Raw genomic sequence first — 13,629 nt, forward strand, 5'->3', positions numbered from 1 at the left:
TCAGTCACAAAATTAGCTTCCTCTGGGACTCAAACCCAGGACAGACGCTTTAACCAGCCTTAGCACGAAGCCCCCGACCGGGGCCATCTCTGGGCTACCCACCCCGACAGGTATATTGTGGCTGCGCTGCTGTTTAAATTATTTCTGGGTAAAGACTAAGTGAATAAACTTTCTTTTTGACTCTCACTCCCTTGACTCCTGATTGGGACACAGAGTGGCCAAAGCACTAAAAACAGTTTGGACCGTCTATCATTCTGCCAAACACGGATTCTCAGGGTATCCTTTTCCTCTTTTTTGTTTTTGGTGACTGCGCTCAGCCAGTGAGCAAACCGGCCACCCCTCTATAGGATCCGAACCCGCGGCGGGAGCGCTGCTGTGCTCCCAGCCCCGCACTCTCCCGAGTGAGCCGCGGGTCGACCCTCCTCTTGCTCTTTATAACCGCAGTGAGGCCTGATACCTCCTCCGGGAATCTCTGCGGCGGCTATCAGAAGCCAAGAGAAGGAGCTGGCTGGTTGCGCGGTAGGTGAGAGTGCAGACCTATAACACTTAAGGCTCAGGGTTCAGATCCCAGGGCCAGAGCAACGGGGAACACAGAAGCAACGGAACACTGGCCACTGTACCCCGCGAGGGATTCCACATTTTGTCCACCCTTTTTCAGGAAAGGGAATAGCTAAACCCTCGGACATGCACGACCAACATGAACTCAAATGATTTCTGGTTGGAACTTCGGAAGTGTTTCTCTTCCTGCCGTTAGTTTCCGCAATATCGCAGATTTCCCACACTATACACTCGGATCCTCTGCGTTTGGCTGTCAGCCTAATGAGAAATGCTAGGAGGAGGGTGCAAAGAAGCAGAACCCGAAAATTTAGATCCAAATGGAAGGAGAAAACAGGTCCCAAATGAAAAACATAAATGTATGCTGTTAAAGACAGGCACTGCTCTAGCAAACTCTCCGTCCAGCATCATGGGAAACCCGGCAGTGACTTTGTCTCGGGTGCTCTGCAGAGTTCCCGATGCCCACACAAAAACACGAAGGAGGCATTTCGGAGGCTAAGCAAAAACTGCAGAGCGAATTAGATTTGCGTAACAACCTCCTGATTCCTGCCCCCATACTCCTGAACAGCTTCTCAAACATTAGCCAAAGAGGTGAAAATAGACACTGCCCTCCTGTTGCTAAAATTTGGATTGTCTATATATGTTCAAATACCAGTTTTAAGGGGTAATCCTAAATCATTGTGTCTTCTTTTCAAATTTTCGTTCTAATGTTTTTCTTATCAGTGTGAAATCTGTATGTTCCTGAATATCGGAATAAATTATATATCAACTCCTCGGTTCTTCCCCAGCTCTAGTCGTCGCCCATTCTCACCCTCGAATAACTGAGTGAAACTGACTTGGCGCTGGAAAGTCGCTAAGATGGGCGCTTGGAGGCGAGATGACTGGAGGGGGGGGTTCTTTTTTTATTGAAACATAATTGATTATACATATTTGTAGGGTACAGAGTTGAATATCAATACCTGTGCACAGTGTGTAATGATCAAATCGGGATAATATCATATTTATCATTACAAAAAGTAATTATTCTTCGTGTCCATTAACCAATTTCTCGCTAACCTCCTCCTCCTCCCCCTTTCCCACCTCTAGGAACAGCACTTCTGTTCTCTCCTTCTGGAATTTCAACGTATTGTGATTATTCTTTCTTTTCTTTTCTCTTTTCTTCTTTCTTTCTTCATTCATTCATTCATTCATTCATTTTTCAGCTCCCACCTATGAGTGAAAATATGCAGTATTTCTCTTTCTGTGCCTGGCTTATTTCACTCAACATAATTCTCTCCATGCTCATCCATGCTACTGCGAATAGCAGAATTTTTCTTTTTTTCTTTTTAATGGCTGACTAGTATTACATTGTGTATATATACCACATTTTCCTTAACCAGTCATCAATTGATGGATGTTTACATTGGTTCCATATCTTCACTATTGCAAACAGAGCTGTGGGAATGCAGGTATCCCTTCCACGTGATGATTTATATTCCTTTGGGTATATACCAAGTAGTAGGATTGCTGGGTCATATAGTAGTTCTATCCATAAGTTGTTCGAGAAACCTCCGTACTGTTTTTTTATTTTTTCCATAATGGTTGTACTAATTTACAGTCCCACCATAAGTGTATAAGAGTTCCTCTTTCTCCACATCCTCGTGTTTGTTATTCTCTGTCTTTTTGATAATAGCTAGTTTAACTGGGATGAGATGATATCTCAATGTAGTTTGGATTTGCATTTCCTTGATGATTAATTAGTGATGATGAGCATTTTTTCATACACCTGTTGGCCATTTGTATGTCTTCTTTTGAGAAACATCTATTCAGGTCTTTTGCCCGTTTTTTTAATCAGTTTTTTTTGTTTGTTTGTTTGTTTTTTGCTGTTAAGTTGTTTGAGTGTCTTGTATTTTCTCGATTTTAATCCCGTGTAATGCATAGTTCGTAAATATTTTCTCCCATTCTGCAGGTTGTCTTTTCACTCAGTTGATTGTTTCCTTTACCGTGCAGAAGCTTTTTACTGTGATATAATCCCATTTCTTTATTTTTTCTTCATTGCCTGTGCTTTTGAGGTCTTAGTCATAAAGTCATTGTCCACTTCTACATTCTGAAGTGCATCCCCTATGTTTTCTTCTAGGACTTTTATCTTTTCAGGTCTTATATTTAAGTCTTTAATCCATTTTGAGTTGATTTTGGTATATGGCGAGAGGTACAGGACTAGTTTCATTCTTCTACACATGGATATCCAGATCCCCCAGCACCATTTGTTGAAGAGACTGTCCTTTCACGTATGTTTCTGGTGCCTTTGGAGATGACATTTAAAAGTAACGTTGTGCATAACATAGTCAGGCAGAAGTGACCCTCCAATATAGAGTTAAGAAATTTTAGACTGGTTACACTGCAGAAATTGGCACACACACACACACACAAAAGGACAAAATAATTCAAAAGGTTTTAGATTGCAGTAGTTCCGGAATCTGGAGAACAGCCTGCAAACTTTGTATGTGGGACTATACCCATTCCCACCTTACAACTCCTGAGTGAACCGAGAATCACCGGATGGGGGGAAGGATGGGGATCTATATTATCAAAAGCCTCCCCCAGATGACTTTCTTTGTGATCCAGGTTAGAGAACGCTAACCTAGAAAGTGGAGCGGCAGGAACTGGAGGGAGCTGAGCTGCTGGAGAAAAATTAGCCAGAAGGAAGAGATGGGATGGGATGAAGCGGGGTAGGGGAGGGTGAAGGTGCAGGTGATACAATAGGTGGTGAAGAAAAAGAAGCAGGAGATAGAGGGGGGCAGGTGATTGCCGGGGAGCAACTAGAAGAGGAGAGAGCGAAAGAAAGCTTGGAGCTAAGTCTTTACCGATGCGCAGTTTGGATGGGCCCGAGGGTGCGTGCGTTGCTTATGCTCTTCTTTGGACGAAGGAAACCAGAAGGCCTCTTTTTCCTAAGGGAAGTGGACTAAGGAGACAATAACCCTTTTTGCCCAAGACTGACACGGCTTTGAGAGCGACTACCTGCTCTTTCCATCTCTGGAAATAATTTTCTGAACTGTGCATGTGGAAGCTTCCGAGTTCCTTAAGAAACGTCTTGCCCTTAAACAGCATACGAAACACTCCCTCACCGAGAGGAAGCCGGGGTCACACTGCTCCACGACTGGCGACTGGACCTACCTTTTGTCGCCCGACCAAGATTCTGTGTGGTGGAAGCGGATGGGGACGGGGAGCGTGGGGGAGGAGAAGGTCTAAAGGAATTTTTCAAAGGACTTTTTTTCTCTTCTCTTTCTGTCGTTTTCTTTCCTGCTTTTTAATAATAATCAGAAATGGCAGCAAAGGAAAACGGGTCTTCTATGGCTGGCATGCTCGTTGTTACTGTCAGGAGATCCTGAGCAAGCAGCTTTTTTGATTTTAGTAAAGGACTCTATCGTGCTGAAGTAGTAAGTTGAGAGGCCCAAAGAGTGTCAAGACCCATAGTTCAAATGAATAAGTACCAAATGGGTTGCCTTCTCAGTGAGTAGGAAAAACACAAGTTTGGGTATGCACAAAGAAAAAGATGAGAAAAGTCTGAAACAAAATGGTCGATATTTAACTGTAGGGGAAGGGGGAGCCTCGTGAGCAAAGCAAGAGTGGAGGTGCTGGGGATTGAACCCAGGACCTCGTACATGCTAAGCACGCGCTCTACCACTGAGCTACACCCCCGCTGCTGGCTGGGGTCCCAAACTCGCCCATACACTACTACTTTACTGTCTAAAGTCGTTTGGAGCTCTAACTAATGGCAGGTTATAAGTCCAAATGCTCAATATCTGTTTGCAAAACCTCTAAAGCGGATCTTGTCTTGAAGCTGTGCCAGGAGGAGGAATGCATTCTGGACGGAAAGGCCCTTGGATCCTCCCACAGTCGTCGTCTTTTTCAAGGACTGCTCTTAGCCCTCTCACTGTCTTTGTGTCAGTTCTTGCCCATCTAGAGAAAGGGTCCTAGGATTGAGTTGTCTGGTATGTCTTCAGATTCTGCCTCCTTAAAAATGCTTTCTCTGCCTACGAAGCTGGAAACAACAACAACATAAAAAGTAGTGCGGAATACAAAGACGAGTCCTGTGAGTGTTGCAGAGAAAATGTAGATCCAGTTGCGGGGATAAGACAAGAGATTAATACACAAAAATTAACTAAAAATTGATTGAAGACAAATTTTAGACCCGAAACGGTAAAACTTCTGGAAGAAAATGTAGGGGGAAAGCTTCTTGACATTGGTCTAGGTGATGATTGCTTGGGTATGACTCCAAAGCACAGGCAACAAAAGCGAAAATAGATAAGTGGGACTACATCAAACCAAAAAGCTGATGCGTGGAAAAGGCAATCAACGGAATGGGAGAAAATATTTGCAAACCATTTATCTGATAAGAGGTTAACATCCAAAATATGTAAGAAACAGCTACAACTCAATAGCCAAAACCCCAAATAACCCAATTTAAAAATGGGCAAAAGAATTGAATAGACATTTCTCCAAAAAAGGCATACAAATAGCCACCATGTATGTGAAAAGGTGCTCAACATCACTAATCATCAGAGAAGTGCAAATAAAAACCACAGTGAGACATCACTTCTCTCACGCCTATCAGGATGGTTATTATATTTTAGAAAGAGATAACTGTTAGTGAGAATGTAGAGAAACCCTTGTACACCGTCGGTGAGAAAGTAAAATGATGCAACCACTAATGGAAAACAGAATGGAGGTTCCTCAAAAAATAAAAGACAGAACTACCATATTGTATTAGTCCATTTCTGTTGCTTATGACAAAATACCTGAAACTAGATGATTTTCAAAGAAAACAAAATTTATTGCTTACAGTTTCTGAGGCTGGGAAGTCCAAAGTCCATCTGGTGGAGAGGCCAGTGACCCAGGAGTCTCACATTGCCAGATGGTGGAAGCAGAGAAAGCAGAAAGACAGAATTTCCTCTCTCCTCTTTTGAAGACTTCAGAACCACACCCCTGAACATCAATTTTAATCCATTCAGTACAGCATGGTCCTACAATCTAATCACCTCTTTAAGGCTCCACCTTTCAATTACCATAATAGGATTTCCCACCCTCTCAAAAGTCACAGTGGGGACCAAGTTTCTAATACATAAAACTTGGGGGACACAATTCAAGCTGCAGTGAGTTTTGGTGGGACACAATTCAATCCATTATAGATATGGTCCAGCAGTCCTACTTCTAAGTATTTATCCAAAAAGAAATTGAAATTAGGAACTCAAAGAGATACCCACACTCCCATGTTCAGTGCAATGTTATTCACAATAACCAAGATATGGAAACAACCTAAATGTCCACCGTTATTTGAATGGACAAAGAAAATGTGATATATACATACAATGAAATATTATGCAGCCTTTAAAAAGAAGGAAATCCTATCATTTGCAGCAACCTGGACAAACCTGGAAGACATTACGCTAAGTAAAATAAGCCAATCACGGAAGGACAATAGTGCATGATTCCTAAATATATAAGATATCTGAAATGGTCAAACTTACAGGAGCAGAGAATAGAATGGTGGTTGCCTAGGTCTGGGGTGGGGGAATAGGAAGTTGCTGTTAAATGGGTATAAAGTTTCAGTTAGGCCAAATGAATAAGTTCTAGAGATCTGCTGTACAACATATCACCTATAGTTAATAATTGGTAATGTGCATGAACAGATTTATTGAAAGGATAGATTTCATGTTGAAATGTTCTTAATACACACACATAAGAGAGACACAAAAAACCTTTTGGAGCTGATGAATGTGTTTATTACCTTGATTGTGATGATAGTGTCATACATGTATGCTTATGTCCAAACTCATCAAATTGTGTACATTTAACATGTGCAGGGTTTTTATTGTATATCTATTACACTTCAACGAAGTCGTTAAAAATTGCTGAAAACCAACTGACTAAACGAAAACAAGAGATTAATCAATTCACAATACTTCACCATAAAAAGCGACAAGTGTCTCGGGCAGTTTTGCACCCTCTTGCAAGCTCTTACGTCCAACAGCTGCATTGGGAAATGTGGCAGCAGCTTTGTCTCGGCGACGCTGTAGCTCTGGTTTCGAACACAATACAAACGAAACGAGGCGGAAGACAGACGACAGAAAAGAAAGGTGGACGTTCCTGTTGTATAGCTTCTCTTTCAGAGCAGATTATTTGCACAACAAGGAAAGCACAAGACAAGCTGGGCACAACCTGAGAAACAAATTCTGTCTTTGTAAACCATCCCTACTCCTGGACAAGTCTGCAAATTTCATCAGTCCTCGAGGAGCAGAAAGTAGACACTTCCCACCTTTAGCCAGAATCTGATGTGACTGTTAAACCAGATACAAATTTGGGAGAAAATCTTAAATCTTCTGGTGGGGTTGGGGTGGGGTCGGAGGAGATTTTTATTCCTATGCCAGAAAGGCAAGTGGCTGGTAACGACTGAGCTGAGGAGGGACGCAAGTCAGGGGTTGGAGAACGAAGAATGGCCCAGATCTGGGCGGGGAGAGAGGTGGAGCTGAGTGGAGGAGAGAAGAGCAGCGGAAGAGGTGAAGGACAGAAGAGGAATAGCGTTTGGAGATGGGTCTCTAAGGACAGACAGGATACAGACAGGCGCGAAGGAAGGACGTGACAAGCGCCGCACCTCCACCACGCTTTCCGCAGGCCCTCGGGAGGACAGCGGCTCCCTCTTCGTCGGTAAGTGGTTTCAGAGCGTATGTCCCACAGCAGGGTCAGGCTGGTATTGCCCAAGGTCTTGTGGCTCTGAAAGGCTCGCTGCGCTTTCTGTCGCAGGAAACAGGCTGAGCGTTTTCAGGGGCGTGTGGTTGAGTATTTGTGGAGCAGTAGCCGGTGGTGTTGGGGGGTTGGGAAAGGCGAGGTGGTACGGATTCCCATGTGGAAGCAGCGTTGAGCTTAGAAGCAGAATTCGCCTGAGGCTTTGTGCTTAGATATTTCAGATACTGACAGCAACTGATTTTTTTTTTTTTTTAAGCGTGTTTGGGCTTAAAATACAAGAGAAAGAATGAGGAAGAAAGGTTAAGCAGTGACTGAAGGTTTTTGGTTTGCATAGATACCCACGAAAACCATCCTACTCCTAGACAGCTCAATTGGAAGTGCGTCAGGCCCTTAGTCTGGAGATCTCAGATTCACAGTCCTGTTCTGGTGTAGATACTTTCCGTTTTCCCATACTTTTTGATTTATACGCGAAAGGCTACTGACCCAGCTTTCTCCTGGAGCAGTCCGCGAAATATTCGCAGTACGTTTTGCTACTTACACGTTCTCTTGTTCCAGTGACGTGCAACCACCACCACTACCTAGTTCCAAAACATTTTCATCACTCCAAAATAAAACCCTGTACCCGTTAAGTAGTTACTTCCCAATCCCCTCTCCCTTACTGTCCCTGGCAACCATCAATCTGCATTCTCTATACAGGGATTTATGTATTCTGGATATGTCATATAGAAAGAATGATAAAATATGAGGCTCTTATAGGTTCATTGTGTCCTCCCAAAATTTAAGTGTTTAAGTCCTAATCTCCAGGACCTTAGAATGTAACCTCATTTGGAAATACGGTAATTGCAGGTATAATTAGTTAAGACGTGGTCATTAGAGTGGATCTAACCCAGCACGATAGGTCTTTATAAAAAGGGGAAACATGGACAACGAGACACACATACAAGGAGAACACTATGCAAACATGAAGATGGCCATCTGAGCCAAGGAGAAAGAGCAGGAACAAATCTTTTCCAGAAGGAACAAACACTGCTAACACCTGGATTTGAGACTTCTGGCTTCCAGAACTGTGAGACAATAAATTTCTGTTTGAGCCATCCAGGTATTGGTACTTTATGGCAGTCTTAACAAACTAATAACAGTGACCCTTGTGAGTGACCATGTTCCATTTAGTATAATATTTTCAAGGTTCATCCATATTGTAGCATGTATCAGTAATTCATTCTTTCTTATGGCTGCATAATATTTCATTGTATGTATATTCCACAATTTGTTTATCTGTTCATTTATTGATGTACATTTGGGTTGTTTCTACCTTTTGGCTGTTGCAAGGAGAGCTGCTACCAATATTTGCATACAAGGATCTGTATCAGTACCTGTTTTCAATTCTTTGGGGTATACATCCAGGAGTAAACTGCTAAGTCATGTAGTAATTCTGTGCTTAGCTATTTGAGGAACTGCTGAACTGTTTTCCACATGGCTGAACCATTTAACATTCCCATCAGCAATAGACAAGAATTCCAATTTCTCCACATCCTCACCAACACTTGTTATTTTCTTTTTGTTTGTAATATCCATCTTAATGGGTGTGAAATGGTATTTCATTGTGATTTTGACTTTCACTTCACTAATTAATGATGTTGGGCATCTTTTCATGGGCTGGTTGGCCAATCATATATCTTCTTTGGAGAAATGGCTATTCAAGAAATTTGGTCATTTTAAAAATTGAGTTGTTTTGAGATTTTTGTTGTTTGTTGAGTTGTGAGAGTTCTTTTATATGTTCTGGATACTAGATCTTTACCAGATATATGTTTGCACATATTTTCTCTCATTGTTGTGTTGTCTTTTCATCTTTAATGCACAAAAGTTTTTAATTTTAATGAGATCCAATTTTTTAATTTTTTTTTTTGTTTATGCTTTTGGTGTCATATTTTAGAATTCATTGCCAAATCCAAGGTCATGAAAATTAATCCCTATGTTATCTTCTTAGAGTTTTTTAATTATAGCTCTTATATTGGGGTCATTGATGCATTCTAGGATAATTTTTGTGTGTGGTGTGAGAGAGGAGTCGAATTTTATTTTATTGTCTTGTTTTTTAAATTTATTATTTTTATTTTTATTTTTTTAACATTCTAAGATGTTGTGGTGTGGTTGGGGGAGGGGGAGAGGAAAAGGAGAAGAAGATAGGGTTGGAGGAGGAGGAAGGAGGATGGGTGCATGGTGATGCCAGTGGCACCCTCCCCCCACCGATTCCAGCAGGGGATCCTGGGGTGCTTCCAGCAGCAGCGTGGTGGTTGTAGCTGGGCTGGATGCAAACGTGGTGGGGGGTGGGGCAATTTTATTCTTTTGCATGTGGGTGTCCAGTTGTCCCAGCACCACTTGTTGAAGAGACTAATCTTTCCCCACTGGAAGATCTTGGTACTTTTTTCAAAAATCAATTGGCCATAAATGTAAGGGTTTACTTCTGTACTCTCAGTTCTGTTCCACTGATTTCCATGTTTGTCCTTATTCCAGTACAACAGAGTCTTCCTTATTGTAGCTTTGCAGTAAGTTTTTTTCTACTCCATTGGTCTAGATGTCTGTCTTTATGCCAGAACCACACCGTTTTGGTTACTGTGTCTTTATAAGTTTTGAAATCTGGAAGTTGGAGACCTTGAACTTTGTTTTTCTTGAAAAAGAAAAACAAATAGCTTGGTTGTTCAGAGCCCCTTGAAATTCCATATAAATTTGGGAGTCAGCTTTTCCATTTCTGAAAATAAAAAGCCATTAGAATTTTGATAGGGATTGCTTTGAATTTGCAGATTTCTTTGGGTAGTGTTACCATTTTAACAATATTAAGTCTCTCAATCTATGAATATGGAATGTATTTCTATTATTTGTGTCTTCTTTACTTTCTTTCAGCAATGTTTTGTAGTTTTCAGTGTACAAGCATTTCACTCCCTTGGTTAAATTTTTCATGGGTATATTCTAAATGGAATCTTTTTTTTAAACTTTTTTTTTTTTATTGTTCATTGCTGGTATATAGAAAAACAACTGATTTTTTTGTGTTTATCCTGTACCCTGCAACTTAGCTGAATTCATTTATTATCTCTGGTGGGGGTTTTTTGTGGGATTATTTGGGATTATCTAGATCTATGATCATATTATCTGTAAGTAGAAATAGTGTGACTTCTTCCTTTCCATTGTGGATGCCTTTTTTTCTTGCCTAATTGCTCTGGCTAGAATTTCTACTACAATATTGAATAGTGGTGGTAAAGCAGGCATCCCTGTCTTGATTGTGGTCTTAGAAGAAAACTTTTCAGTCTTTCATCACTGAGTATGATGCTAGCTGTAGATTTTTCATAAATGTCCTTTATCATGTTAAAAAAAAGTTTTCTTCTATTCCTACTTTTCTGAGTGTTTTATCATGAAAGAATGTTGAATTTTGTCAAATCCTTTTCTGCATCAATTTAGCTAATCATTTTTCCTTTTCATTGTATTAATATGATGTATGATTGATTTTCTTGTATGAGAGCACCATTTGCATTCCTGAAATAAATCCCACCTGGTCATAGTGGATGATTTCTTAATTCAGTTTGCTAGTATATTGTTGAAATTTTTTGCACTGATATTCATAAATGACATTGGGCTATAGTTATCTTTTCTTGTGATATCTTTGTCTGGCTTTGGGTATAAAGTTAATGATGGCCCTATAGAATGAATTAGGAAGTGTTCCTTCCTCTTCTGTTTTTTAGAAAGAGTTTAAGATTGTTAATTTTTCTTTAGTGTTTTGTAGAATTCACTAGTAAAACCATCCTGGTCTTTTCCTTGTTGGGAGGTTTTTTATTACTTATTCAGTCTCTCTACTTGTTATAGGTTTGTTTAGTTCTTCTAGTAATGTTAAATATGGAAGGGGGAAACTACCAGCAGCTTTGGCCTGAGCTTTTCAAATATTGGTGCCCTTAGCTCATAATACAAGGCAAATAATAGAACAGTTAGAAAACAACCAACTTGTTAGCCCTGAATAAATTCCCAGAGAAAGTTGGATCCCACAGCCCAGATAGTTTAGTTAATAAGCATCAAACTGTCATTGTGAGGGTCTAGACCTCAAGTGTCTGTTCAAGTATATTTCTAACTAACAGAAACTGGTTGAAACCAAACTTTCTCCAGAGAAATCCTTTAGGTCATTTGCAGTGGGCTTTTCTACATTTTACATCCTTTTTTGGCCACCACATACCAATTCTGGAGCAAGACTGTGAGACAGAAGAAACAAGGTTACTAACAACTATTTATGCATTAGTATTTTAGTACTGTTACTTAGTGATTAGATGTCAACGACAAAGTGCAAGTTTCCTGTCCGGTAGAAGCCAAAATTTGAAGAATTCCTAACTCAACTGTTCGTAACAAGGAACGAGCGACCACGAGAGGACTCGAACCTTCAATTTTCTGATCCGGAATCAGACGCTTTACCCATTAGGACACGCAGCCAGACGGGAGAGCTTCCTCAAACATGAAAGCTGATGTGTAGAGGGAAACAGAGGCTTCTGTTTTCAAACTTTTACATTCGCAATTTGAGGAAGATTCGACAAAGGTTAAAAAAAAAAAAAAAGGAATAAAACTCCATCTGAAATTTCTTTCTTTCCTTTTTTTTTTTTTTTTTTTTCTTTTGCGGTTTTAGAACTTTGACAATAAGCAGTTAGTTCTCACCCACACTGACTGCAAATTTTTGAGAGTGGTAACAGTACGTGGGTAACCAAAGTATAGAACTTGTCTGGTGACTCTTCACCGTCCTTATGTTTTCTGGACAATCGCACACGGATACAGCATGGGGCAGGCCTTATTCCTTCGGCCCAGACAGCTTTGTGGAGCCTGGTATCAATGAGCACATCTGGAGTCCCCATGTCCTTCATGGCAAATTTCCGGATCTCTCTGAGCGCCCGAGGGGCACGTTTCCTGACGCCCACTCCCCGGATTCCCTGTGAACGCCGGTGGTGTGTTCTCCGGTCATCACCTCGTTCACGGCCGAATGGCTCTTCTCGCCACCTTCTTTGCAGGAGCCAGCCTGCTGGGCCCAAGTTGGGACACGACAGCTTACGGAGAGGAAGCATCAGACTTTTCTGATTCGATATCCTCCGTCTCAAAGATACAATGGCGCTTCCTCCAGGGAGAAAGTCTGTAGGCCCCAACAAGAGCTCCTCCTTGTCGAAAATGCCACACGTGTTTTGCCTCCAGGTCGTTTGCTCTTAAGTTCGCCTTCGGATTGATCCACAAAATGTTTTTTTGTGACCCACCTTCCGCGCAACTGTTCCCCATATATTGGTAAAGTAGGAAAGATGACAAGTCTACAAATTTCTAACGTAAACCAATTGCAAATTCTCTCAGTTTTTCGCATCCTCTTGGTTTCTTGGAAGTGTCGAATTACTTTAGAAGAAACAAACAATATTTCTCTTTTTCCCATGCCCAGTGGCGTCTTCCTTCCCCAGAGAAATTAGTCTTTCCCTCACCATCACATCTCTCCGTTTGTTCCCGGATACCCTGTACAGTATTTTCTCCAGGTTTAAGTAAAATCTCAAGAACTGTTTTAGGTCATATTCTGAATGGTATATCCCACGATAGGCTAATTCATCAAGATAATTATCCCTTTTTAAGATCACTGGAGGCTAGTGCTGGGGCCTGGGCTAAATGTGTCTGGTTAGACCAAGGAAATGACTTCTGGTGTTTCCCATAAAACTGATTTAGTTAAATCCCTTTCTTTCTCAAAAAGGGTTCTATGAAAAGCATTAGATTGAATAGTGGCCCCTGGTTTGATCACGTTTGGGGAAGCTATAGGCTCTAGGCAGTGCAAATTGCACACCATGTCGGGCATGATGCCCTGCCAGGACGCATGTTCCAACAGACTCTCAAGCTCATTCATGTCTTTTCAGATTGTTCTTAGTTCCGATTCCACACCTCCTCACTAGTGGATTTTATGCCCCCCAAATATCAGACCAAGACCCCAAAAGCTATCAAGTTTAAATAAACGATTTTTTGTTGTTGTTCATTCTATGGGAGGAAAAGTTTACTGGCAGACATAGGTGGCAGTTAGTAAGGTTGGCAGACTGAGAAAAACCATCAAAATGTTTTTCTTTCTGAGAATGGTATGACACGACAGGAAGGATTAGCACAGAAATTTGAAAGAATAATAACAAATAGCTATTAAATAGCACATAAACTTTTTTTATACTGATAATTCCATTGCCCTCAAAGCTGTTCAATGCTTTCTCTGGTGCCTCCTTTTTGATTTTTATCTGATGTGCTCCAGACAGGATTTCTATTCTTTTTGGGGGGCGGGGGCAGGCAGGGGAGGGTGTCTAGCTGGTAAGGGGATCCAAACCC

At 41.2% G+C, this 13,629-nt stretch overlaps 1 non-coding gene across 1 annotated transcript; it reads right to left on the reverse strand.

Moving 5' to 3' along the window:
- Positions 1-4,161: 4,161 nt before the first annotated feature.
- Positions 4,162-4,233, reverse strand: TRNAA-AGC (transfer RNA alanine (anticodon AGC)). Its single transcript has one exon. It is a non-coding gene; the product is annotated as a tRNA-Ala (tRNA).
- Positions 4,234-13,629: the final 9,396 nt, after the last annotated feature.

Source organism: Cynocephalus volans, chromosome 5, assembly GCF_027409185.1.
Source record: "Cynocephalus volans isolate mCynVol1 chromosome 5, mCynVol1.pri, whole genome shotgun sequence".
Lineage (NCBI taxonomy): Eukaryota > Metazoa > Chordata > Mammalia > Dermoptera > Cynocephalidae > Cynocephalus > Cynocephalus volans.